The sequence below is a fragment of the Lissotriton helveticus genome, chromosome 4_1, assembly GCF_964261635.1.
Source record: "Lissotriton helveticus chromosome 4_1, aLisHel1.1, whole genome shotgun sequence".
Classification (NCBI taxonomy): Eukaryota; Metazoa; Chordata; class Amphibia; order Caudata; family Salamandridae; genus Lissotriton; species Lissotriton helveticus.
The window spans coordinates 1,133,220,757-1,133,245,550 of NC_136063.1; the positions used below are offsets into that span (position 1 = coordinate 1,133,220,757).

At 43.7% G+C, this 24,794-nt stretch overlaps 1 protein-coding gene across 1 annotated transcript in view; it reads left to right on the top strand.

Annotated features, from left to right (window-relative positions):
* The window catches only part of GALNT1 (polypeptide N-acetylgalactosaminyltransferase 1), a 664,945-nt gene that overhangs the window by 180,337 nt on the left and 459,814 nt on the right, over positions 1-24,794 (top strand). The window lies entirely within an intron of this gene.

Below are 24,794 nucleotides of genomic sequence, written 5' to 3' on the forward strand. Positions count from 1 at the left end.
GTATACCTTGTTTTCAGTTACACGGAAAAGCCCGGAGCATGTTTTGGTCGCGGACACGGGGTTCTTTTGGTCTGACACCTGCAGAGTGGTTACCAAATTCTATTTTCTTCTAGTTTGTACTGCTTAAAAGGTGTTAAATTATGCAGTGCGTACTCTTCATTACGCGAAGGAGATCGATATCTCAAGGGCCTAATGGGTATTTAAAAGGAGACCTCAACAAGCATTGAAACTCTTATTCCTGATTCTTTTGGCTTTGGAGTCAGGACAGCAATCGGAATGCAGACAAGTGGAGAGACCAACATGAAGGTCAGCCGTCAAGTAAGGAAGTGAGTAGAGGGGTAGAATTGAGTTGAGTTGGTTGCTCAAGATTCAGTCAACTTTGACAAAACCAATAGTTTTGGACTTTGTATAGGGAAAATTGGTTTCTTATGTTTTTAGGTCTCGCGACCTATCGATGCGCGCATGCGCATCGAGCGGAGCGAGAATTCAAGCGGCGAAAACATCATGAAACCACCAGCTTTTTTTTTTTTCACAACAAGGAAACCACCAGCTTTTTGCTGGCGTTTTCATGGCGTTTTCCTGCAGTTCATGTGAACCACGTGTTCAAACATGAACGCGCATCAGCCTCCCTCCATTTGCCGCAGAGCACATCAAAGGGCTTCGCCCAGCGTGCGCTCTGCGGCTTCTCGGCTTCTCCTCCCCTAATTACGCCGCACACAGCCTTCCTTGCATTTCTCCTCCCCCTCCCCAGCCAGCTTCCCCCAGGCCGTGTTCCCTCATCCCTCGCACCCCCTCGGCTCCCTTTCTCCGATTCCTCTCCATTTGTTCTTCCTTCCTCTACCTTTTCACATCCTCTCTCTTTGCCTGTCCTACTTCCTCTTCATACCGCTACACCTAAATCCTTATTTTTCTAAAGTTCATTCATCTTATATCTCTCACGTGCACAGAACAACTTCTCTCACAAACACGCTAACTTTTCCTTTATCTCGCACATATACACATGTGCACTTCATTAGTTAATTCCCGTCCCATAACCTTTGTACTCTCTCGGAGGCAAGCTCGCCCACCCCCTCTCATGAAAACCCACTCACTCTCGTGCACACATGCACACTGATTTGTCGTGCCATGATGTTTGTACGAATCCACTCACTGCCTCTCTCGCTCCCACGTCTCCGACACACTCTCCCTCCCGGCATTGATGACCCTGACATTCCAATTAGCAGACTGTGAAATGCAGGGTTTCCTAATTAACACAGCCCTCCAACTATGCACTAGTCGTTAATAAAGGGCCATTAACAAGCTCGGATTCTGGCCGTCCTGGAACTACACTCTGGCTCCTGGTTTTAAATACTACCTGCCCGCAGTGGAGCTTGTTTGTTGAAGATGCATGCTGCTGTAACCGCCATCTGCACTGGCGCGCGACGCAGATCGATGCAATAGGCTCATCCCAGGGACCAGAGGCGCGAGCTCCCCTCGCACTCAATGGCGGGACAGAACAGCAGCAAGAGAGAGTAAGCACCGGTGGGAAGCAGAACTGGAAACTACCCACACACACCGAGCAGGGGCTCTCACGGGGGCAGCAGTGAACCACCACACACAAAGGATAGGGAGGGAAATGTTGGGCGCCAGCAGGGAAAACGCGCCTCACACAAACAGGGAAAGAGGAGTCGGCAGCAGTGAAAACATACTTCACACAAACACGAATAATGAAAGAAGAGTTAGCCACAGAGAAAACACCCCTCACACAAACAAGAACGGGATAGGAAGAGTTAGCATCTCTGAAAACGCCCCTAACTCAAACAGAATAGAGAAAGAAGAGTTACAAGCAGCGAAAAACCTCCTTACACAAACAGAATAGGGAAGGAAGAGTTAGAAGCAGTGAAAACGCCTTCACACAAAGGGAATATGGAAGAAAGAGTTAACAGCAGTGAAAAACGCCCCTCACACAAACACGAACAGGGAAGGAAATATGTTGGCAGCAATGAAAACACCCCTTACACAAACAACAATAAGGAAAGAAGAGATAGCAACAGTAAGTATTTAGTTTTGCAGCACAATATCCGATTATGCAACAAGGATATTGTGCTGTAAAACTAAATACTTATAAGGTCCCCAAGCGAGACCTATTGGCAATGCCAATGCTTGTTTCTTTATCCATTCAAAATGGGTACAGTGCGAGAGCAGCAGCAGTCGCCCGGGATTCGCTCACAAGTAAAACAAGTTGTGTGGGCAGCATCAGTGCAGCATGTACAGGAGGTGTTGAAGATTTCCTAGCACAGACCAGTGGCTATGGAACAGGCAGCAACGGCGAAAGATTTCTTAATCACAATTTAGTTTCTCTACATTCAGCAACAGTACCAGCTCTGTAACATTAAGAGTAGGTACGCAATATGGCCACAACCGGTGCAAGGTTTAATACACATATTCTTACGCACCTTACACAGTAACCCCACATAGGAACAATACTCTGCATATTTTTCCTCAAACGCTCAGTACAAGCAGGAGCAGTGTAATCTTTCCTCACTCAAATGGCCCAGGTACCATTAATGTACAAGACTGGCATGCAGACATCCTCATAAACCACCAAGTAATAATGGACAATAGCTGGGCAAGGATTCTCACATACACGAACAGCACCTGTACACATTTCCTCAGATAGGGCAGTAATAGCACCGCCAAGGTTACCCACACAGTGCAGATTCACTTGAGTGGTCATCTTCATGGACGAGGGATGGGACGCAGTCAAGCAGGATGGTGTGTGCTGTTTAGAAGTGATCAGGAACCATGACTGAGGCGGAATGACAAGTGCCAGAGTGACAAATACTGTTACATGGGTATATACATGTAGCAATTTACATTTTTAACCTTGCAGTTGAAAAGGAAATTAATCTTGTTGAGTTGCATTGTTGGTTGGAAAGTTTGCGGCTCTGTAACCCATTCGTCATGAAAAAACAAACATTGGTTTGATGCACTTGACAAGTGGAAGCGTAAGTATATTACAAACAGGGCTGCAACTAGAACCAAGGTTTGGGGGAAGTGAACACATTGAAGAGTGTGGGTAGAGCTATTTTCAGAGCTTAGTCATCATTTCTTGTGGGGGCTCCCTTTACAGTTCTGCACAGGGCCTAATATGGAGTCTCACTTTACTGGAAAAATTAAAGGAATAGCGACCTGTTCATCAGATGCCTTAGGGTAATCACAGATGGTAGGACAAGTAATGCTATCTTTAGTGTTGTGTTGGGTTGATTGAGCACCTAAGCAACTCTTTACTCAAAGGGACCTCCGCTGCATAGCAAAGGCCACTTCATTAATCCTACTTCTTCCTCATTCCTTTTATCTTACCTGTTTTGTTCCTGTCTCTAGGTTCTTCTTTTCCTACTTCCCCTACTAAATATTTAAGGGTACTATTTGATAAATCCGAGATATTGAAAAAGTAACGCAAAATCGTAGCACGTTTTTTCTACTTTAAAGCACAATTTGTTTTTATTTTACTTAGGTTCTGTTGGCCTCATTTTCTTGGTCTTGCAATCACCCTCTGGTACTTTTCTCTGAGTCTTTCTTTCTGTATGAAGTAATAGAGTGACTAATGAGAGCACTTTCAGTGATTGCAACAGTGATTTAGAATGGGATGTCTTTGCAGATTTGAGTGGGACAGGGATCTGTTGGTGAGCTGGTTGGGCAGCATTCTTTGACAAATTCCTTGAAATGGGACTCTGAAAGTTGATAGGACGACAGGGTCCAAAGTCTTGTTACATCTAGTCGTCTTCATTGTGGTCTGAGTGGGCTGGCTATCAGTCATATTATAATTAACCTGCTGTGGTGGTCATGCATCTTTGATTTTAAACTAGGTAATTTACAATGACATTACAGAAAGTGAGAGAAGGGGCTCTAGTGGAGGATGCACACTGGGTTGTGGAATTCTGTGAGTTTCCTATTAAGTTCTTAGGTATGGCATTTGGCCTTGGAGATCTGGTTGGAGATGAAATTTGTAACAGTGGCTGTTAAATTTAATTTACTAACACAGGAGTGCACCTATATCTATGTGCTAAAGATTCATACGTTGATGGATTAATCATGAGGAGATCTTGAAGGGGATCAGTTTGAACCCTTTGGAAAGCCAGTTCTAAATCTTTTTCACTTGTTTTAGATTTGGGATAGAGGAGGGCATTGCACACAGATGCAAATCCAATTCCAGGAGGCTGAGTTTGTTCCACTATCTGTAAGTGGCCGTGTTGGCCTAAAGAGCAGTTGCATGCAAGGTGAACAAAAGTGGTGTAAATCTTCTGATCATTGTGACAGATCTGTTTACAATAGTACGATTGCTTGAATCTGCATACATTACAATTCTGATCATGTTCAAGTAACCCCTATCTCCACAGCTACCTTTTAAAGTTGCCTCTAAGCTCTCCCATCCAATCTCTGCCTCAACAATCTTTTAATTGCTGCACAAAAAGCATCTGAAATTGAACTGTAAAAAAACTGAGATCCTCCACTTTGGTATCAACAATTCTTCTTTGTGATTCACCTCCTACCCCCGTAAATTTGCAGATTCCCACATCCTGTGCCTCCAGTACGCTGACAAGACAAAATTATATGATTATACGGCTTGCAACAAACCTTGGACGCTCTCTGTAAAAATAAGCAATCTGTTAGCCTTTCAAAAACAAAAATTATGGTCTGTGGATCTGGAAGTATTAACAAAGCCAGATTTGTTATGGATCATGTACGGCTAGAACAAGTATCAAGCATAAAGTATCTGGGCATCTGCGTGGTTCGCACCACGCTCAGTTGTCAACTTTGAAAGAAATCTTTTCATCCATGATTGAGCTTAGTGGCATTTGTAGAGGCATCCATGCCAAGTTTACGCCAACTTTGACCTGCGCTCATTGATAGTTAAAAACCACCTAGCCACATGGCTAGAAAAAGCCCACACTCGATGCTACAGACCATCTGCTGGATGCCACCCCTTCTTCTTGAATACGACTGGAATTTAGCCTTTGCAAACAATCAACTATGCTTAAAGATTGGTTCTTCGGATAGTATGTAAAGCTTATGGCAGCCCGCACAGGATCTCTTAAAGATCTGATAAGGTTAGGCATTCAGGCCAAAAATCTCCAATGGATACCCTACGACAGCGATTCCCAAACTGTGCGTCGCGGCTCCCTGGTGCGCCGTGAAAACTTGCCAGGGGCGCCACGAACAGATGAGCACACAGTTTGGGAATCAGAAATAAATAGTATGGCACGTAAGGCGGCAAGGGAGACATACGACTGCCGAAGGCCTGAGTCAGTGAGGCTAGTCACGGAGGAGGCGCCAGCCGAACTGATAATGCTGACTGGCAGGGGGGCGACAGGCCTGTTACACGGAGGCGTTAACTGACCCAGGAGACCACAGCGTGGGCCCCCCCTGAAGTGAAGACCAGCGCTGGCCTGAGTAAACGAGGAGGCCTGGAATTGAATGAGGGAGCTGGCTGAGAACCGAGGAGAAAGGGGCCAGTGCTCTTAGTGCTGTGAGTAGTAGGCAGCGCTGAACGCCATTGGAAGAGGACTGTGGAGGGACGGGGCCTAGCCCTGAGAGGATTGTCTCGGGCTGACTGCCACACATACGCCGTCCCAGTCAATTTTTCTAGCAGGGGCAAACTTCAAATAAAAAAAAGTCATGTGAGATACTGGTCCGAGAAGAAAAAGTATCGCTGCAAAACATTTTCTGTATAAAAGTGCCCCTTGCAAGCAAAATTTACACAAAATGTGGTAAAGTGACATTTTTGAGAAACTTTACATTTTTTGCAGAGTTTAAATCTTGCCCAGGCCTACCAAGGATGCACTGCGGTTGCAAACATGAGGGCTATAAAGTAGCATCACTGAATGCCTAAACTTCTAGGAAGCAGCCAAGAGAGTTCAGGCACACAAAGACAGATGGATAGGCTAGGACAGCTAAAATGGTTGCCTGTGAGCCAGACACAAAAATTGCAAGACAATGTAGCACAGGGGTGACAGCGAGACCGAGCTGGTGCGGTGTGTCAAACTACAAGTTTCATGCACAGCATTTACTCCCTCACACTGTATTTATGGCCCCACGGAATGTGTGCCTAGCACACTCTACATATACTGCTTGCACTCAACCTAGACCATTTTGAGAAATTCTGTTGCCAACGTTACCCCATTTAGGTAGCTCTGCTTTAACCATTCTCTCTAATCGGTCCTTCAACTTCGGAGACGAGGCCCACAGATGGAAGCAGTTGTCCAGATGAGGTATTTCAAAAAAGGCCACATACGGTTTCCACATTTGCACACAACGCTAGATGAGGCCTTCAAAACTGGACAATACTCCACACAAGATGTCAACGAGTATGTGCAGGGTGAATAGTAGTCAATATAGTCAACAAAGTTAGCACACAAAACCATGGTTCCACTTCAGGCTGTCTTTGTACACAACGGATCAGACCACCTACATGACACTGCCTTAGGGACTGCCACCTCACTGACCCAGTGGGAGTCTAGGTGAGATGGTGAATACAAACCATGCCTGACCCAAGACTGCTGTCCTCCAACAGTACACAAGCTCCACTTTCCCATTGCCAGACCGCACTATCTGGTGGGGCTGTTAATGGAATACATAATGTGATAATTCAGTATCCATCCCTTTCAGCACCCTAGACATCCCAGGAAGAAAAGCCTATGTGGATGTCATCTGGATTGACTGCAAAATCTAAATGTAAAGAAAGTTTGCACTTTAGCTGTCCCTGGCTTTCCTCTTGTGACCACAAAGAATAATTTCTGGCCATTTTATGCCAATAACTTGCTCTTAGGCTAAACCTTTTGCACCAGTGATGGGATGCTTCACAGAAACCTAACTGCATTTTTCCATTTTCCTTCAAGGCTGGGCCCAAGCCTTGGATATGGAGAAAACCTATTGCTTTAACCTACTCTGGAAGAAGAGGGAGCGTACTGCCATGGTCCAGCGGAATAAAGCCAGTGTGGAGGGTGGCTAGAGTAGGTTAACCATCAAGGAGCCATAAGAAACTTGCAGCCCAGCAGGCTGCAATCGACTCAAAAACAAGTGTTTAACAAGGGTCGGGGATCTAGAAAGAACATTCAAGAACGGCAAGTGAGGTGAGCTTTCATCACTTTCAACCTGGACTGTGCCCAGTCATAGGGGAAATCTGTGGCGTAGCAAGGGAGGAGCAGTCCCGAACACGAGTTTAGGGGGGTGGCCTCAACCCTCACTCTGACCTGCGGCTGTAGGGGTCGGCAAACGCAGGAATCGCCAGCACCCTGCCCCGCTCATCAATGTGGCCGCCGCGGGGCGGCAAACGCAGGGACCCTCACAGGAGGCCATCGAGGCCAAATTGAAAGATAACGTAGCGCATTGGTATGTCGACAGTATTGGGGGCTCAATACTGGCACAGACTTTTATCAATTTGGCTAATGTGAAGTATGGTTAGCTAAAAGAAAACAGAGGCTGAGTTTACTCACATATCTATACTGTACAGTATAGATGTGAGGAAATTCAGCATCTTGTCTGGTAAGCAAATGACCAACCACCAGACAAAAGAGGAGAAAAATGGAAGTACTCCAGAGGCCGGGCTTACATCCCTGCCACCCGTAAAATAAAATGACATAATGGGGAGCCGTGGATAACTGCCAATAGATAAAGGGAGCCACGGGTCAAAAGTTTGGGAACCACTGCCCTACGAGAAGGACTCACTTGAACCCTTGGGCACTCTGAGTGTATTTGAATAGAACCTGCCACTGAAATGAAGTGCTGAAATCCTAGCCAAAAATGCAAAAATAAAATCGGGCGAGGAAGGACGGCAGGAGTTAGCTCTGTAGGTATATGCTGACCTGTGCTTAGCCTTTTATCAAGGCCTGAGGAAAGCCTCGTACCTATCCAGCCCTTTGAACTTAGCTTTTAAAAAAGAACTTATGAGACCGATATGTAGGCTAATTCCCTCAAAAGTGCACAGATTTGGGCGCTTAAAAGGACGTGCTCAACACAACTGTAGACGGCGTCATTGCAAGCAAGAATCGTTAATGCGTCTTGTGTCTTTCCCCTTGGTTTTTTTTTGTTTTTTTGTAGAGTTTTATACAGCGCGAACTAGACCCGAAACGAATCAGGTATCGGAGCGCTTTACATAGCACAGGTTAAGTTTTTTTTTTTTTTTTTTTTTTAAGATGAGATCACACACTTTCATTTTTAGGCACGGGGAGATTAAGTGATTTGCCCAGAATCACAGGAGATTTTGGCGTTGTTACCGAGACTCGAACCCAGATCCCCAGGTCCGAGGTCGAGCCCTTAGCCGTTAGGCCAACTCCTCTCCCCAAGAGCTTAAAGGTGTTACAAGGTGTTACTGGCTAAAAGCAGTTTTTCGCTGCCTAGGTGTAAAGCAATGTAAAAAAGCAATAACTTAATGTTTGAGTGGAGCAAATGCACAGCTCTCAGTCGGGTTTGTGAAGTTTCTGAGGGAAGCCTACAAGAAAATGAACATGAGTTTGGTTGGTAGATAAAGTTGCAGAATTTGTTTGCCTTAATATTGGCCCAAGAACAGTCAGCAATTGTTTTGCTGGTCAATGATATTTCTCAGTGCACTTTATTAAGTGGTTTGTAAATTTGCTTTGTCCTCTTGGCGGATAAAGTTGCAGAATTTTCTCGCCTTCCCAATATTGGGCCAAGATTAGAACGCAATAGGTTTTGCGGCTCACTGATATTGCAAAATGCACCTTACGAATTTGGTTAAAAAATTGCTATGCGAGCACCAGGGTATGCTACTCAATGTACAGGTCATTTTATTACTTTGTCTTACAGCTTGATATCCGGTAATCCAAGATTTTAGCAACAAATTGAATTAATATTGGCGATTATCTATTATAAAATGGCAAATTTGCTGTATTGAAGGTTGCAAATTGGTTGAGGCACGTGTCCCTTGATATACTATCTCCCCTTCCTTGTTGATTCAGCAATTCCAAGAACTTTGCAAACATTTAAAGCACAATGCACATTATCCTGCTGCACTTAATTGTTGTGAAATGGTTCTCGGTTAAACAAAACCCTATCCTAAAAATATTTTTTTTTTATATTTTGATTTTACAGGGGATTCAAAAGGATGTAAAGATAATGCACTCTATATTGACTAGGTCGTTGAACATGTAATTTCATTTTCTGAACGTAGAAGACGTTGCAGTGCAATGTCCTAAGAATAGTTCAATTGTATGGACTTAAACTGGACAACTATAATTTTGCTCTTTTTTGGCTGCTTTTATATTTTTTCTGATATTGTTTTGGTTTTAATTAACTGGAAACAATAAAAACGTTTACTTGCTACTTTCTTTTGTAGTCTAAGTCATAGTGACCACCTTATTTAGGACTCCATTCTACCCCAGCGGATCATGCAAGAGATTGTTGTGTTACCTTCAAAACTAAAACATATTTGGCAGACTACATATTTCATATATCTGTGTCCTGTTTATTAGCACGAAGAGTGCTGCGCAAAATCTTTTAACCTCTTCCTAATACCTCTTGCTGCTGAACATTGGACCAGGCACTTTTTGGGTCTAAATTGGTCTACACTATTGCAATCTATCTTGTTTTTTTACTTGTTCAATTACTTGCTGAAACAACCACAAATGCTTCTAAATGTGGCCACTTATCTTACCCATACCTAGACATGTTAACATATCTTGTCATCTAGAGGCATGTACTGGTTCCCTATTCAAGAGTGTATCTTTTTCAGGTCTCTGCATCAGTCATAAAGCCTTTCATAGGACAGGACCAAACTTTCATATGTTCAAGTTTTGAGGTATGCACTGATTCGTATGCTCTTCCTCTTCTAACCTTCTGCTGAGTCCTCATATTAAACATTCCAGACTCTCGAAAGATCATACTCTTTCTTAGCAGCTAAAACATGAAACACACGTCTCACATCTATCAGATCCATACCCACCTTCATGCATTTAAGAAAGCTTTAAAAGCCTGAATCTTTCTTAGGAATTCCTAATGTTGGTTGTGATTGTCAACTGCTTTTTTTTCTGTGGTAAGGCTAGGATACTTTCCGATGTATTTGTTGTGCTTTATAAATACTCATTCATTTGAGTACTTTGCATTTATTTTGTGCATGGTAGAGTACATTTTGCTTTTGGAATTGTACTGTAATTAACTAGTGTGCTCAAGGGCCTCATTTAGATATGGTGGATGGATCTCTGTGCTTTCAGCTGGGCCGCCAGGGTTCCAATGAAGACACCGAAGTGCTGCTGTGTAGGTGCCATGTTTAATGCATTGACTTGGCACAAACTTTGTTTATTAAAAACAAAGTTTTGCTTATCAAAAAACACGTAGGAACTATCCCTGAAATGCAGTGAATTTTCTTGTAAAGTATAGGGGATATCATTTCTTCGCTTTCCTGCCCCAGACTGCCAAGCTTTCTCTGGCAGTCCCGAACTGCATACATTTACAACAAAATGAGCACCTTAAATAGGGCTGATCTTCTGTCATACATTGTACAGCATTCTACTGCCCGACAGCCCGTTTTCGCTGATAAAAGTCCATGTAGGATCCCAGGCAGAAATACATGCCATTTTCTCCAGCTCTAAATGGAGCAGAGGAATCTCTAATTTGGCAGGCAGGACATCTGCTGATTTTTGTCGGATGTGCCACATCCACCAAACTCTAATTGAGGTCCTTAGCCAACTGAGTGGTGGACATTTTATTAAGCTCAGAAGGACGAAAGGTCGTGATGCTTTTGCTGCAAATCTAACTGCACACTTCAGACTGCATGTAGATGCGTTCAGAAGGTGCAGTACTGTCACATGTACCCACTAGAGGTGGGTGACCCTACATAATAGGGAGAGCCGAGCCAGAGCTGAGCCAAGGGTCTGCCTTGGCTCCAAGTACCCATAGGCAAGCCCAGCCATGAAAGTGTTTGGCATGTAAATCTTGCTGGAAACATAATGTTAAAATATGAAGCTGTATTTTCAAAATTCAGTGCATTTCTTTACTTTAAAAAGCTTTTCCCCTTGTGGCAGTAAATAGTATAATCGAATTGAGATGTATTTATTAATTGATCTTTTTAATATAGGCTTGGAAACGTTCATGCCCCCACCTTGATGACAATGGCACCAGTGAACTATAGGGCAAGTCAGTTGGCATGTGCACCCTATATGTGATCTAAATTTTTATTATACATGAATCAACATTATACTCTCCTAAATAAAACATCAGCATTTTTTTATGCAGCGCTCATTAGCTCACTTATTTGAAGATGTTCTCGTATGCGATAATGAAGAAAAAAAGTGATGTATTGAAATAAAATATTTTTCTGGTATTGCAGGTTTTTACGCAGGAAAGCTGATCCAGGGTTTTCTAGTTTCACATTGTGCAATTCAGCCATTAGGTAGATTTCTTTCTCTCTAATGTTTTGCATCATAGTTAATAGTTTCTCTTTAAATTTTGTGCATGAGGTTAAAGCTTGGGTGTCAGGCAGAAGCCACATGACTGCTTGAATCATTTGGGGTTCAAGAGTCCAAAAGGACCTTGAGCAGAGCTAAAGCCAGGCATCTGGCTCTAGCCTTCAGTGGCTTACCCACTTCTACGTTGAATTCATATCATGTGCATTAATTAGAATGATTGACAGAACAGCAAATTAAAAACTCTTATGCATTACCTTTGCCGAACGGCCTCTGATCATAACCTTCTCCTGGCTGGCTTTGAAATGAATGCGTCTCCTTCCTCATTACCAACTTGGCGCATACAACATTCTCTTCTTGAGGATGCTACTTGCAGTCTGAAGCCGTGATAGATTATTTTACCCTAAACCCTGACATAGGGGCCTCCAACGGTGTGGAATGGGAAGTTTAAAGAAGTAATATAGGGGTCACTGTATTATAACGACAGTCGGTGTGCAGTAGACAACCAATAACGAGCTGCAATCCCTTGAGGGCTGCTTGTGCCACCTTGAAGCTGAGGCAGCTGGCATGGACAACAGTGTTCGCTCTCATGGAGCTGTTGGCATGTGCCACACCAAATTATTCGACAGACTGCGTTGTCAACTATGCAGCACACGCCAAAAAAGTCCCCTCCCAGCAGAATAAGCCTGGGAGCCTGTTGACTTAGCGGATCAGGCAATCTGATGCTTGCTAACTTATTACTTCCATCTACACCACCGCAACGTTTTCTCTTACACCCAGCAGGATATTCATGAAACCTTCACTACTGATTATCATGCGTTATATGCCCCATGCGGGCTTGTGCTTGAATTGGTCCTTTTAGAGGCAATACTGCTCATAGGGGTTATGGGTCTTTGGTAAACAGTGGTTATTTTCCAGTCACTAATTATTCACACTCATACCCTTTGGTAAGCATTGGAGGGAGATTTAGGACCTCTCATTGATGAGGACTTGCTGTTGGCTAGGATTTCGCATAATACTGTTTAAATATCTACATTGTGCATATCTTGCATGACCACTCTTATGGTGCTGCAAATAAAACAGACTGTCCGAATGCCTGAAATGTTGAAAGCAAGAGGGTGACATCATTCATATAGTTTGGAGATGTTCCCAAGATTAAGCTTTTGGGGGCGGGGTATGGCATTCAGTTCTTAAATGCGATATGCCAGTTGTGTGATAACCCCACTGTTACACATCCCCTTTGACTTAAATGCCAAGCAACATAAAATAGTATTTTAATGCTTTGGACCAGTGGTGGCGAAATACAATATCACCTGGAGGTGGTAAGATACCAACCCACTCGGTTTTGCCAGGTGTGGGCCAGTGGATAGACCAGTGTCTGTCACTAGCGATACCCATTTACACATCTCATTGGTTCCCACAAAAACATTAAAACATTTGGGGAGACTGGATGGGTGCGGCAGGCAACTGTCGTGATAAGGTTACGCAATCCAACAGTTCGACAGTTCGACACTGTCTGCCACCGCACCCTAATACAGCGCCTCAGCAACATCGGAATCCAAGAAAAGGCACTGGAGTGGATCATCTCATTCATCACCGGAAGAACCCAGAGAGTCCGCCTCCCCCCCGTTCAGATCCGAGGCCACCGAAGTCATCTGCGGCGTACCACAAGGATCCTCACTCACCCCCACCCTCTTCAACGTCTACATGAGCCCCCTCGCAGCCATCGCACGCCAACACAACCTTAACATCATCTCCTACGCCGACGACACCCAGCTGATCCGCTCCCTCACCAGCGACACCGCCACCGCCAGCCTACACGAAGGAATGAAAGACGTCGCCGAGTGGATAAAGAACAGCCGCCTGAAACTGAAGTCAGACAAGACGGAAGTCCTCATCCTGGGATCATCCCCCTCCGCCTGGGACGACTCCTGGTGGCCCCCTGCCCTGGGCACCACCCCCAAGCCAACGGACCACGCACAAAACCTGGGCTTCATCCTGGACTCCTCCCTGTCGATGACCAGACAAGTCAACGCCGTCTCATCATCCTGCTTCAACACCTTGCGCATGCTCTGTAAGATCTTCCGATGGATCCCCACCGAAACCAGGAAGATGGTCACCCAGGCACTTGTCACCAGCCGACTGGACTACGGGAACACCCTCTACGCGGGAACCACTGCCAAACTACAGAAAAGACTCCAGCGCATACAGAACGCCTCCGCACGACTCATCCTGGACATCCCCCGCCTCAACCACATCTCCATCCACCTGAGAGACCTGCACTGGCTCCCCGTCATCAAGAAGATCACGTTCAGACTCCTCACCCACGCACACAAGGCTCTCCACGACCTGGGCCCCAAGTACCTCAACAACCGCCTCACTTTCTACACGCCCACCCGCCAGCTGCGATCTGCCAGCCTCGCCCTCGCCACAGTACCACGCATTCGCAGAGCCACTGCCGGAGGAAGATCCTTCTCCTACCTGGCGGCCAAGACATGGAACTCCCTCCCCATCCACCTACGGCTGACCCACGACCATCTCTCCTTCAGGAAGCAACTCAAAACCTGGCTTTTCGAGCAGTAACGGACCCCTCCCTCCCAGCGCCTTGAGACCCTTCCGGGTTAGTAGCGCGCTATATAAATTCTTTGATTGATTGAATCCCAGTTGAAAAGAAATCACCACTAACCACATTTGCAATATAGATCTCATCTCAAGTGTAAATGCTGTGCTGACACAGAGATCATCATGTTGTTGCTCTGCAATTCTTTTTTGTCTCGCATATAACGCCAATAAAATGGTTCTAGTAAAAAAAAAACAATGGGGGTTGGCTGGAAGTGTTTGAGAGAGTGTTCAGACCACTGTTTAAATGTTGGACAAGGTAATGGGGAGTTCAGACTCTAGCAAATAAATTGTAATCCTGTGATTTAGAAATTGTAATTGTGACACATTTTGTTACATGTCTCAAATTTGTAACTGTAGGCTGGCCAGGATGTGAGCAGTGTCTATTAATAAATATGGGTCAAGAAGCCTACTCCAAAGCAATTGATCTAGATTTTCAAATATGTATAAATACCAGCAGACACACAACGCAGTGGCATTGCATTCAACGTAAGAGTTTTACTAGTGAACATGCTGCTGTACTGTCCTTTGTCAACTTTTCTTGTTAGAAAGCCATGTTGGTTAAAGGGAGGATGCTCTCAGCAATGATCCACATCTGACTCTTCACCAAGATTAACTGATAAAGTAATTTCTCTGAATGGCAAAGCATCTGCAACAGACAGTAATCACCTGAATTACAGAAGGCACAATTCTTAATGATGGACACTGGCAGCGCACCATTTCAAACGAGTAGAGATTGGGCTGCCTGATAGAATTGCCTTAAAATAGGGGAACCACTAATACAGACTATCAGTATGGATCTTCCTCAAAGTGACTAATAGGTAGCCTTACAGATCCTATAGCAGTGGAAGACTGTTTGTTTCAAATCCCGGCGGGACCACTCAGCCTTTCATCCATTTGAGGTCGATAATATGAGTACCATTGAGTTGGGCAACAATATACATCTGTTATTTCAGCGCCAAGATGCCCCGTTGATGGGGTGAAAGTGCGCTTTACAAATACACAAGTTAAGTTCTGAAGATTTCTTTTCAGTTGTGACCATAATGTACATAAAACTCAAGTCAAAAGACTCCACATTGTTTCTCCTATATAAAGAAATGTGACTTGTCTAGATCCGGCATTTTGTTTGTAGTTTGGTACTTTGGAACCTGCTTGTGTTATGTCTGAAAGACAGCTCATACCAAAGTACCTTTGGGTTTGATTAGTTAAAAGCTGTAAACACAAACTCAGACTTATGAGCGTAGATATATTGGATCAGTTTAGTGGTGTTATCTGACTTGTACATATTCTATACTTCAGTGTGTGACTACAGAGACGTGTCTTCTTCCCTTTTTCACAGGGGCCAATTAGTTTAAAACATTAGGGAGAGTGTTTGCTGTACTGCTTCGAGTGTTGTGACATGAGCACAATGTTTCACATGCTCAATATATGTACACCATTTACAGTGTATCATTTGGTCCCTTTATGTATACTTCTACAATCAACCTAAAGTCCAAAATGTGTGTCCTAATACTGAATGTTTTATTTTCTTTGTTTTGAAACAGGACTTCTGTGCTCCCTTGATACAAATGAGCATTTGTATGCATGGGGGTCGTGCATGACATATATATGTGCGTTCCTTCCTTAATACATAATCATATACTGATGGAGATTTACCAGTGTGGAAAACCAACATACTGACAAAAGCTATTGATCTTACGTGGCTTAATAGAATGGCTGGATCATGTAGCACCAGAAATTGGATGTTAGAGCGATTGAGTCCCTGTTACATCCACCAATCTTTTTAATCTCGTCTGAGGAACCTTTATAATAGTTTTACGTCACTCCTCTAAGTCATTTTAACCTTTTTCTTTCTTCCTTGCATACAATATCGAGAGCTTCCTTTTAGAGGTTGAGCCCAACCTGGATGGATTTTCCCAGGGCGAGATAAGACTCTGATGATGCATGCCGCAAAATGTGGGCGAGGGTACTTCAGTCTAACGTAAGGGATTCCTTTTTTGCCTCTCTTTTAGACCCATTACTTTGGTCCCAGCAGGATTTGCTAGAGGTTTATTATTTTGATATATAGGTTGGGAGGTTGTCTTACTGGCCTCATTGAGAATGAGAAGAAAACACGGTTTTGTCCTTTCAAGTGTCTTAGATTGTCACTTGCAAATTTAGACAAAATATAACTCCTTTTGTCAGTTCATGATGATCAGTTGGCTACAGTATCCTGGAGTTCGAATCAACTGGCCCAGGTAATGAAATCACCAGGATATTTCTACATTGAACTATACTGAATTGAAAGAATGTTTCTTATTATTCAGAAACCACTTACACATGAAATATATATGAATATATGTGCACATTTCACAGGGGTACAGCATGCGTGGATCCTTTATTTCAAATGTAATGGACAAAGCATGTCTGCTAGAGTCTATACAGCCACTGTTATGTATGCTCGACTCCTATGCGAAGGAGATAACCAAACCACCACTAGGTCAACTAGTTGGCCCTTAAAGTGGAGGACTAAAAAAGATTTCAGAAATAGTCAATAAATTGATTGAATGACCCTTGGTTGTTGGAAGCATATGATGTGAAAGTTATTAACAAAACTTTAGAAATCAGGCAAATTAATGATTGTGAATGCTGCAAATGCTCCAAGAAAGACAAAACCTGCATTATAGTTCAATAAATAGGTGTCCATGATGTGCATTTTAGGTAGTTGTTTGTTGAATAGTCTGAATTGTAAGTCATATGATGGCCTAAATCTGTAACCCGTATAGTCACCTCATCTGGTCCATAATATTGTAATGTATGCTTGGGGCCTGCAAGTGGTCTGGTTGTGTAGCATGAGAATTGCGATCAGAGGGCTCCTGCAGTACTGCATCTGGGCTGTACCTATAGTCGTTGTCTGAGAAGATTAATATCACAAACAAGAACTGGAATGTTCAAAATGCATTGGGGGAGGGGGGAATGTCTGCAAAGATTCACATGGAGCTGCTTATGCATATCATGTAGAGTTGTCTATCTCCATTGTGTATCGTATTTTTGAACTGTAATGCGGTCTCAGAATGATCATTCAAAATGCTTAATTTAATTAGAAATTAATCAAAGTTTGGCAAATGACATTCGGTGTAGCAAGTTATGAAAGATTAGCCTAGTGCCCGAGGACTCAAAGCTGTGGAACAGAGTGGAAAATCTGTAATAGTTTGTAGCTGTTAATCTGGTTACATTGATTACTAAACCTGATTAGCTAGACAGTAAACTGTATATTGGATGAGTCTGCCTTACCCACACTTCTGTGGCGTGTTTCATTATATAGGCAACCTTATTCTACTCTAATAAGATGATATTGTCTAGGAGTTCTTGATGATATTTACTTGATGGTCTATGCATCCTTGTTTTATTAATAAAACACCCCAGGTCAACCCAAAGGGTGTTCCTCTATTCCCCCCCACAAATATTATTGTATTTCCAATAATAGCAGTACATAGTAAATTGCAAAAAACCATGACCTCTCATGTACAGCAGATGGAGCATTAATAACAGAAATTAGTTCTTGATACGCACATGAGGCAATCCATCTATTACAAATATGCATGAATATAAAACAAACTCCTGCTATACCCATCCCATCCCAACTAATGAACTGTGTCACCTGTTTTCAGTTGAGTATACATAGCAGTGTGAATGTCGGGTATGTGTTGCTGCATAGGAAGCCCCCAGACGAGGGGGGAGGGGGAAGCAGGAGGGGACAAAGGGCAATGGCATTGCTCCATGTGTAAAGAACAGGAGACCACCCAACCGGAACCCTGTTAGTGCAGAGATTAGGGACCAACGACTGCACCCTCCACTGATCCCAGAGGGTGTTCCTTTTTTGGTGGGTACTCTGGGTATAATAAAAGAAAATGGTGAAGGCTAATGAGTGTGAGTGCTATGACTCAATCGTCCTTAGTACTGACAAAATATTTCAGCCTGCCATATGCCTATAATAGTGTCCTGCTCATGGTTTACCTTTTACGCTTTTGGCCTCTATTGATGGACAGGCAGTTGAAGCCTAGAATCCCTTGCTGCTGACAAAGCACAAGGGGCAGGTGTACTCCACTGCAACCTAGCACCCTGGCAACTGGTAGCTTGGCCCAGAGGATCTAGAATTTGACAACCTACAATACTGTAGGGCTATCCTTTAAAAAACAGTGTGTTCCTTTCCCATGAAAACCTATCCATTCAAATGGAGGGAGTTTTTTGTTGGTGTAAATATAACACGCTGGATTCATTATCATCTCATTCTCAGCAACTGTCGGTGTGTGTACTGCTGTTAGGAGATTCAGGCATCACAAACTCCTTTATTTGGGTGTCAGTTGAGGAACAAAAGTCATGGCCCTAAGAATACAATGCATGGCCAAAATTAATGTAAGACTATTCATAGCAAAGTTGGTGCCAGTCTGTGAAAGCTACATTGTTCTTTTGAAGCTCATGTCTCATCCTTTCAAACCTTTACACAATTCAAATAGGATATACATGACCTGATACACATTGTTAGTATTCACCTTCATATTTACCTCAGACAAATCAGCAAGAGCCAAGCTTTCTCCAGAGATGGTAACTATCTACACATTTATAAGGAACCTTCTGAAAGACCCTTTCAGAATTCTACCTCAGCCTGTGATTTCTTCCATGGACCTACATTGCTGCCTGAGAAGTTGTTCCATTTGTGGACATGGAGACATGAATTTGGTTTTGCCTTGATGAGAATAGTACTGCCAAAATCAGGTTAGGTTTCTGTATCCCTCAGAGTAGACCACCTCCAAGAATGGAAATTCAAATTGGATTGTGACCTCATAACGTTCTGTCAAAACAAGGTGGTAAGAGAATTCTGTTTCCTCTCACTGTGCCAGAAGAGTGCTGACTACAGCAGCAGTCTTTGTGGGGTGCCTTTTCTGGGTACCTTCAGGCAGCAATATAGTGAACCTGTCATTCTTTCACGCACCACTACTTCATAGACCTCCAGAGTGATACAGGCAGAAGTTGAGGATGCCATCCATCAAAGCTTATCACTTTGCCACTGGATTCAAGAAAGCCGGGCTGAAGACGGCTGGAATGCCAGAAACCGGTCTCGGAAGCTTGTTTCCGGTCCAGGGAAGGCATGGCTTCGCAGTTCGGGCTGGACTGTTCCCATGAGGCACAGGGTCAGACTGATTTGCATATAGCCATGTCTGAACTGGGGTAGCAGAGTGGGCTAAAGAACGGTGATGGATCAAACCCAGATCTTTTGACTGGGTGTGAGTGTTTTTGATTGGTTCAGATGCTCCGTCCATCACCACCCCCTTTTGTACCGCTTTGGCCACCATAAGTGTGGCAGGGTATGCTCAGATGTGAGTCCCTTGCTCACTTTGCCACTGGATTCAAGAAAGCCGGGCTGAATACGGCTGGAATGCCAGAAACCGATCTCGGAAGCTTGTTTCCGGTCCAGGGAAGGCATGGCTTGGCAGTTCGGGCTGGACTGTTCCCATGAGGCACTGGGTCAGACTGATTTGCATATAGCCATGTCTGAACTGGGGTGGCAGAGTGGGCTAAAGAACGGTGATGGATCAAACCCAGATCTTTTGACTGGGTGTGAGTGTTTGATTGGTTCAGATGCTCCGTCCATCACCACCCCCTTTTGTACCTTCCATCAAAGCTTAGGCAACATGGCTCCTGACCCTGACTGGCTACCAATTGATCTCATCAAATACAAACCAGAGTTTTGGCCTCCCTTTTACTTCATGTTTTTAATAATCTCACTAATGCCTCTATTCCAAACACATGGTCTACCAGCATTATCATTCTGATTTTTTTTTTTAAAAGGGAACCGATCCAACCCTAGCTGCTATAGACCGATCTCCCTAATCGATAATACACTGAAGATTCTTGGGAGTGTCCTGTTTAACAAGATTAGGTCCTGCGGTGAGGAGAATCACATTTAAAATTCGTGCCAACTAGGTTTCAGAAGCAAAATAGGCACTGTGGAACAGTGCCTAAACGTAAATTTGATAGTTGGCAAATACACTATAGCTTGGAAATCTCCCATTTACCTGGCTTTTATGGACCTCACCTTAGTCTTTGATTATGTTAATAGGTCACGCTTATGGTCGGTTCTTTTAAAATATGGGTTGGATGAGGGTTTAGCTAACTTTTTAGCTTATTTGCACAGGGACTTGAAAGCACGGGTGAGGATCAGTAAGGACAGGGAGGTTTCAAGCGATATTTATATTAGTAGAGGGGTCAGGCAGGGGTGGGTAATGGCCCTCTCATATTCATCTTATACATTAATGACTTGCATAACGAATTGACCGTACTTACTATGGTGTAATGATGTCCCAAGAATTAATGGTAATATACTCCCTGCCCTACTGTATGCGGATGATGCAGTCCTAATGGCCGCACTCCCAATGCACTACGCATTTTAATTCGGGTGTTTGTGGATTTTTTGGCCGGTTTAGATCTTTGTACCAATTTAATAAAATCATTTTTAATGGCCTGCGGCCCAAAAAAGCACCATTTCAACTCCATTATCTCAGGATCCGAACGTTTATTAAGCCCTTGCACTTTCCCATACTTGGGGCTAGTATTCTCAGCAAACATTTCCTGGGCAGATCATGTGGCACATAGCAGGAGTACGTTTTTAAAAACCACTAATTCAATTTTGTGCCTCCCGCAACCAAAAAGGGCCGAGGTGGTTTTATCTAGAACCAAAATCTATAAAACACAGTGCATCCCCACTGCAACATACGGCGCTGAAGTCTGGGGTTTCACAAAATGCAGTAGTATTGACGGTGAAGAAAACAGATTTTGTCGGAAACTCCTGGGGCCCCAATTTCCTCTTCACATTATGTTTGTCACAAGGAATTAAAATTGTTTTACATTGAAGATTCCATCAGGGCTCGCCCAGCCATATTTCGGCTCAGAATCTGGCAAAACCCGGCAGCGGTTCGACGGTCTTAAATGTGACAAGGGTAGGGACATACCTTGGCTCGCGGCTGTTAGGAAAAGTTTGACCAGTGTGAAGCTTGAACATCTCTTTTTTAACCCAAATGATATGTAGGGTACAAATAAAAAATCACTCAAAGAGGCTCTATATGACCAATACAACAACACAAGGTATGAAACAGAGTTTTCGAAATCGTCAGTCGCCAGATATATGTCCCTGGTGGATGCAACTTGTCCCCATCACATTTGCCATCCGACTACCTTTTAAAGAATATAGGCCGCTGGGAAAGAAGCTTGCTATTTCGCCTTAGTGGCTGGCACTCAGAAATGTATGCTTTGCTTCCCCTAGGGTTCCAATGCTAACCTTGAGCAAATGCCCTGCCCGTGCGACAATCACAGTAATCAATCAATGTCACAATTTTTTTTATTTTTGATCGAATATTCACAAAACATTTTTTGATTCCCTACTTTAAGGCAACTGCCATCATTGATTATAGACCAGCCTACACAGAAATTCTTAAACTGAAGGGGGATGATTTGGTTTTCCGTGTGAGTTCGTTTTTGAAAGTGGCAGTTCGCTCACGATTTTCAATGAGTACCCCCTCAAGGTTGTTTTCCCATTGCCCCCAATCTTTACATTTGTCTTGATAGTCACACACATCCTTACCTAAATGGTGTATTCTTCAACAGATTTCGAAGTCACTCTGTAGTAAATGTCCTCTCCACTGTTCTTCTATGGATAGACTGTACTATGATATCTGTGACATCATAGAATGCCTGGGTGCTCCTGGTGGGGTTTTACTTATGATCTTGACTTGGAAGGAACTTGCAATAAAGGATCTTAACTTAAAAAAAAAACAAAACAAAAAAACTTGATCTACGGAGATTCACTTGAAGAACATAATAGTATTCTACAGAGTGTATTACGAAGGGTAGATGATGCTGGGCTTACTTTGAGGAAAGAGAAGTGTGCGTTCCTTTTGAAGGAAATTGAATACTTAGGTTTTTGTCTGTCTGAGGAGGGCATAAAGCCTAAGAGGAACCTGTTAGAAGCCATCGAGTTAGCCCCCTCACCCGTTGATAAAGATCAACTTCGGTCTTTCATGGGCTTAATCGAATTTTATTCAAAGTTTGTGAGGGATTTTTCTTCCAAGACTGCACCTCTGAGATGTTTATTGAAAAAGGGCGTTAAATTTAATTGGACCGCTGAGCATGAATCGTGTGTTGGTCTGATTAAAAGGGAGCTTAAATCTGCTGGTGTTCTTACCCCTTTCGATACAAGTCGTTCCTCTGTCTTGATGGTAGATGCGAGTGGGGTGGGGCTTGGTGCGGTGCTTTTGCAGAAGCATAGAGGAGAGGAGAAGACCATTGCTTTTGCTTCCAGGCCTCTGTCCGTCTCTGAATCCAATTACTCAGTCATAGAGCGTGAGGCCCTTGCAGCTGTTTGGGGCACAAGTTACTTTAGAACCTACTTATGGGGTTACAAGTTTGTTCTGCGTACAGACCATAAACCACTTGTCAATGTTTTGGCTCCAGGTGGCGCTAGGAAGGGGTCTCCCAGGTTGGCGAGGCTAGCTTCTCGCTTACAAGATTACCAATACGAGATTGAGTTTGTTCACGGTTGGAAGAACATCCAGGCGGATTGCTTGTCCCGACTTCCAGCGCACTCTGGTGAGTGTAGCAAAAATTTTAGCAATGTTTTGGATGATTTTGCTGTAGCAGCAGTAGTAGAGGATGTGTTGTTTTTAGGAGGTGGTTCCTTTTCTCGTGATGACTGGGTGAGGGGTATGGAGGAGGATCAAGTTCTAAAATCAGTTATTGACCTTATTTCTAGAGGGGCAAGAAGAGAAAGCACTGTTGAGCCTGAGGTTAGACCCTTTTTGAGAGTCTTGGATGAACTTTCCCTGGAAGGGAAGAATGTGTTGATGCGTGGTGATCGTTTCATCCCTCCCAGTTCATTGCGGAGTAGAATCCTCAGTTTGGCTCATGAGGGCCATTTGGGTCAAACCCTCACTCAGCGTCGTGTTAAAGAGAACTTCTGGTGGCCAACAGTTGATAATGATGCTGTGGATTGTGTGGTGAAGTGTGGTTATTGCAAAGAGGGAGAGAAACGTTTAAAGGTTGTAGGGTCGCACTCACCACAAAGAATTGGTTTTGAGAACTTACCTTGGCACAACATCTGTTTAGATTTCATAGGCCCTATGAATGAGTTACCTGTGAATCAACGGTTTGCCATTGTGGTGATTGATTGTTTCTCTAAATGGCTCTGTGTTCAGTTTGTGAAAGAAATTGACACTGACACTACTATTGCCTTTTTGAAAGGTGTTTTTTTGAATGAAGGATATCCATCTGTTCTCATCTCTGATAATGGCACTCAGTTGACGTCATTGAAGATGGCTTCGTTTATACGTGAGTGTGGCATCAAACATCAGAGGACAAGTCTGTACAACCAGCAAGGGAATGGACTCTGCGAGAGAGTGAATCGTCTGGTGAAGGGAGTGATTCAAATGTTTGTACAAAGTGGCTGCTTTTCGCATGAGCGGGTGCAAGAACTTGTGTGGCCCTACCGATCAACACCTCATAAAAGTGGAGAGAAATCTCCTTTTGAATTGATGCGCGGACGCACACCAGTCTCAATGTTGACTCCTGCATGGTTGAGGTGTTTGGAGGGAGAGGTCTTACCCCCTAATGATGATTCCTTACCTATCGTAGTGGGTGACCTGGTCAAAGTAAAACCAGGTAGGTTTTCTAAGGGTCTTAGCAAGTATAGGGGCCCTTTTAGAGTCAAGAAAGCGTCTCCACATTTTGTTGTGTTAGAAAACGGGGAAACTTGGAATTATAGGAGGGTGGCTCTGTTTCAAAGGAAGGAGGATGTCTCTTCTGATCATTCAGAGGGTGGTAGTCCTGGGGGCTGTAATGGGTATTTTTTAGCCCCTGATGGCGGGTCTCTTTTCCCTTCTCAATCCATTGGACGGAGGGAGGTGGGTAGTGGTGATGCTCCTGCTTCCATGTCGGTGCATGGTGGTGCCCTAGTTGATTCAGTTTCTACTTCTTCTTCTCCGTCCTTCTCTGGGGAGGCCTTGTTAAGGAGTTCTCGCCCTCGGCGCCCACCCACTTATCTAGATGACTATATACATTGATTTTATACATTATTTTCACAGTGATTATCATTTCTGCTTTCTTTTATTTGTTAAGGGGGGTAGATATGTTGTACAGTGTTTTTCTCCTTTCCTAGATTAGCACTCTAGATTTCTGTGGGGATCCTTGTTCTAGAATTCTTATCTGCCTTGTTGGCAGTTGGAGCTCTGGTTAGATAGGGGATGGTCCTACCTACTCTGTGCTGCAATAAAGCTGGCATTCACAAGTGCTCTGTTTCCAGACCTCGTTATTACTTACAACACATAGATTATACAAACTGTATAGAATAATGTGTCTTACATTTCTGTAAATGACATTATGCCTGTGATTTCCTGCATTACAGGGAATAACTGTGTGTGTTTATGACAAATGCCAATGTTCGTTGGTAGTAATTGCTTATATGCAACAATTTCGTATTTACGTCACCACTAAGACAATTGATGTTTGGCCTCCAGCGTTGTTTGCTTTGCACTAAAACTCCTTAAACACACAAAGGATTACAGGTTTGCATTTGCCATTTACTTTACTTGGGGCACTTTGCTGATTTACGCCCCAGCCTCGCCTGTTCTGCTCCTGATGCCGCCCACATCCTTACCGCGCATTAATTTGCAGGATATGAAAGATGCACAGTGGTCTGTCTGCACGGGAAATGCCCGGGTGTACACCCATTAAAGACCGGGCCCTGTG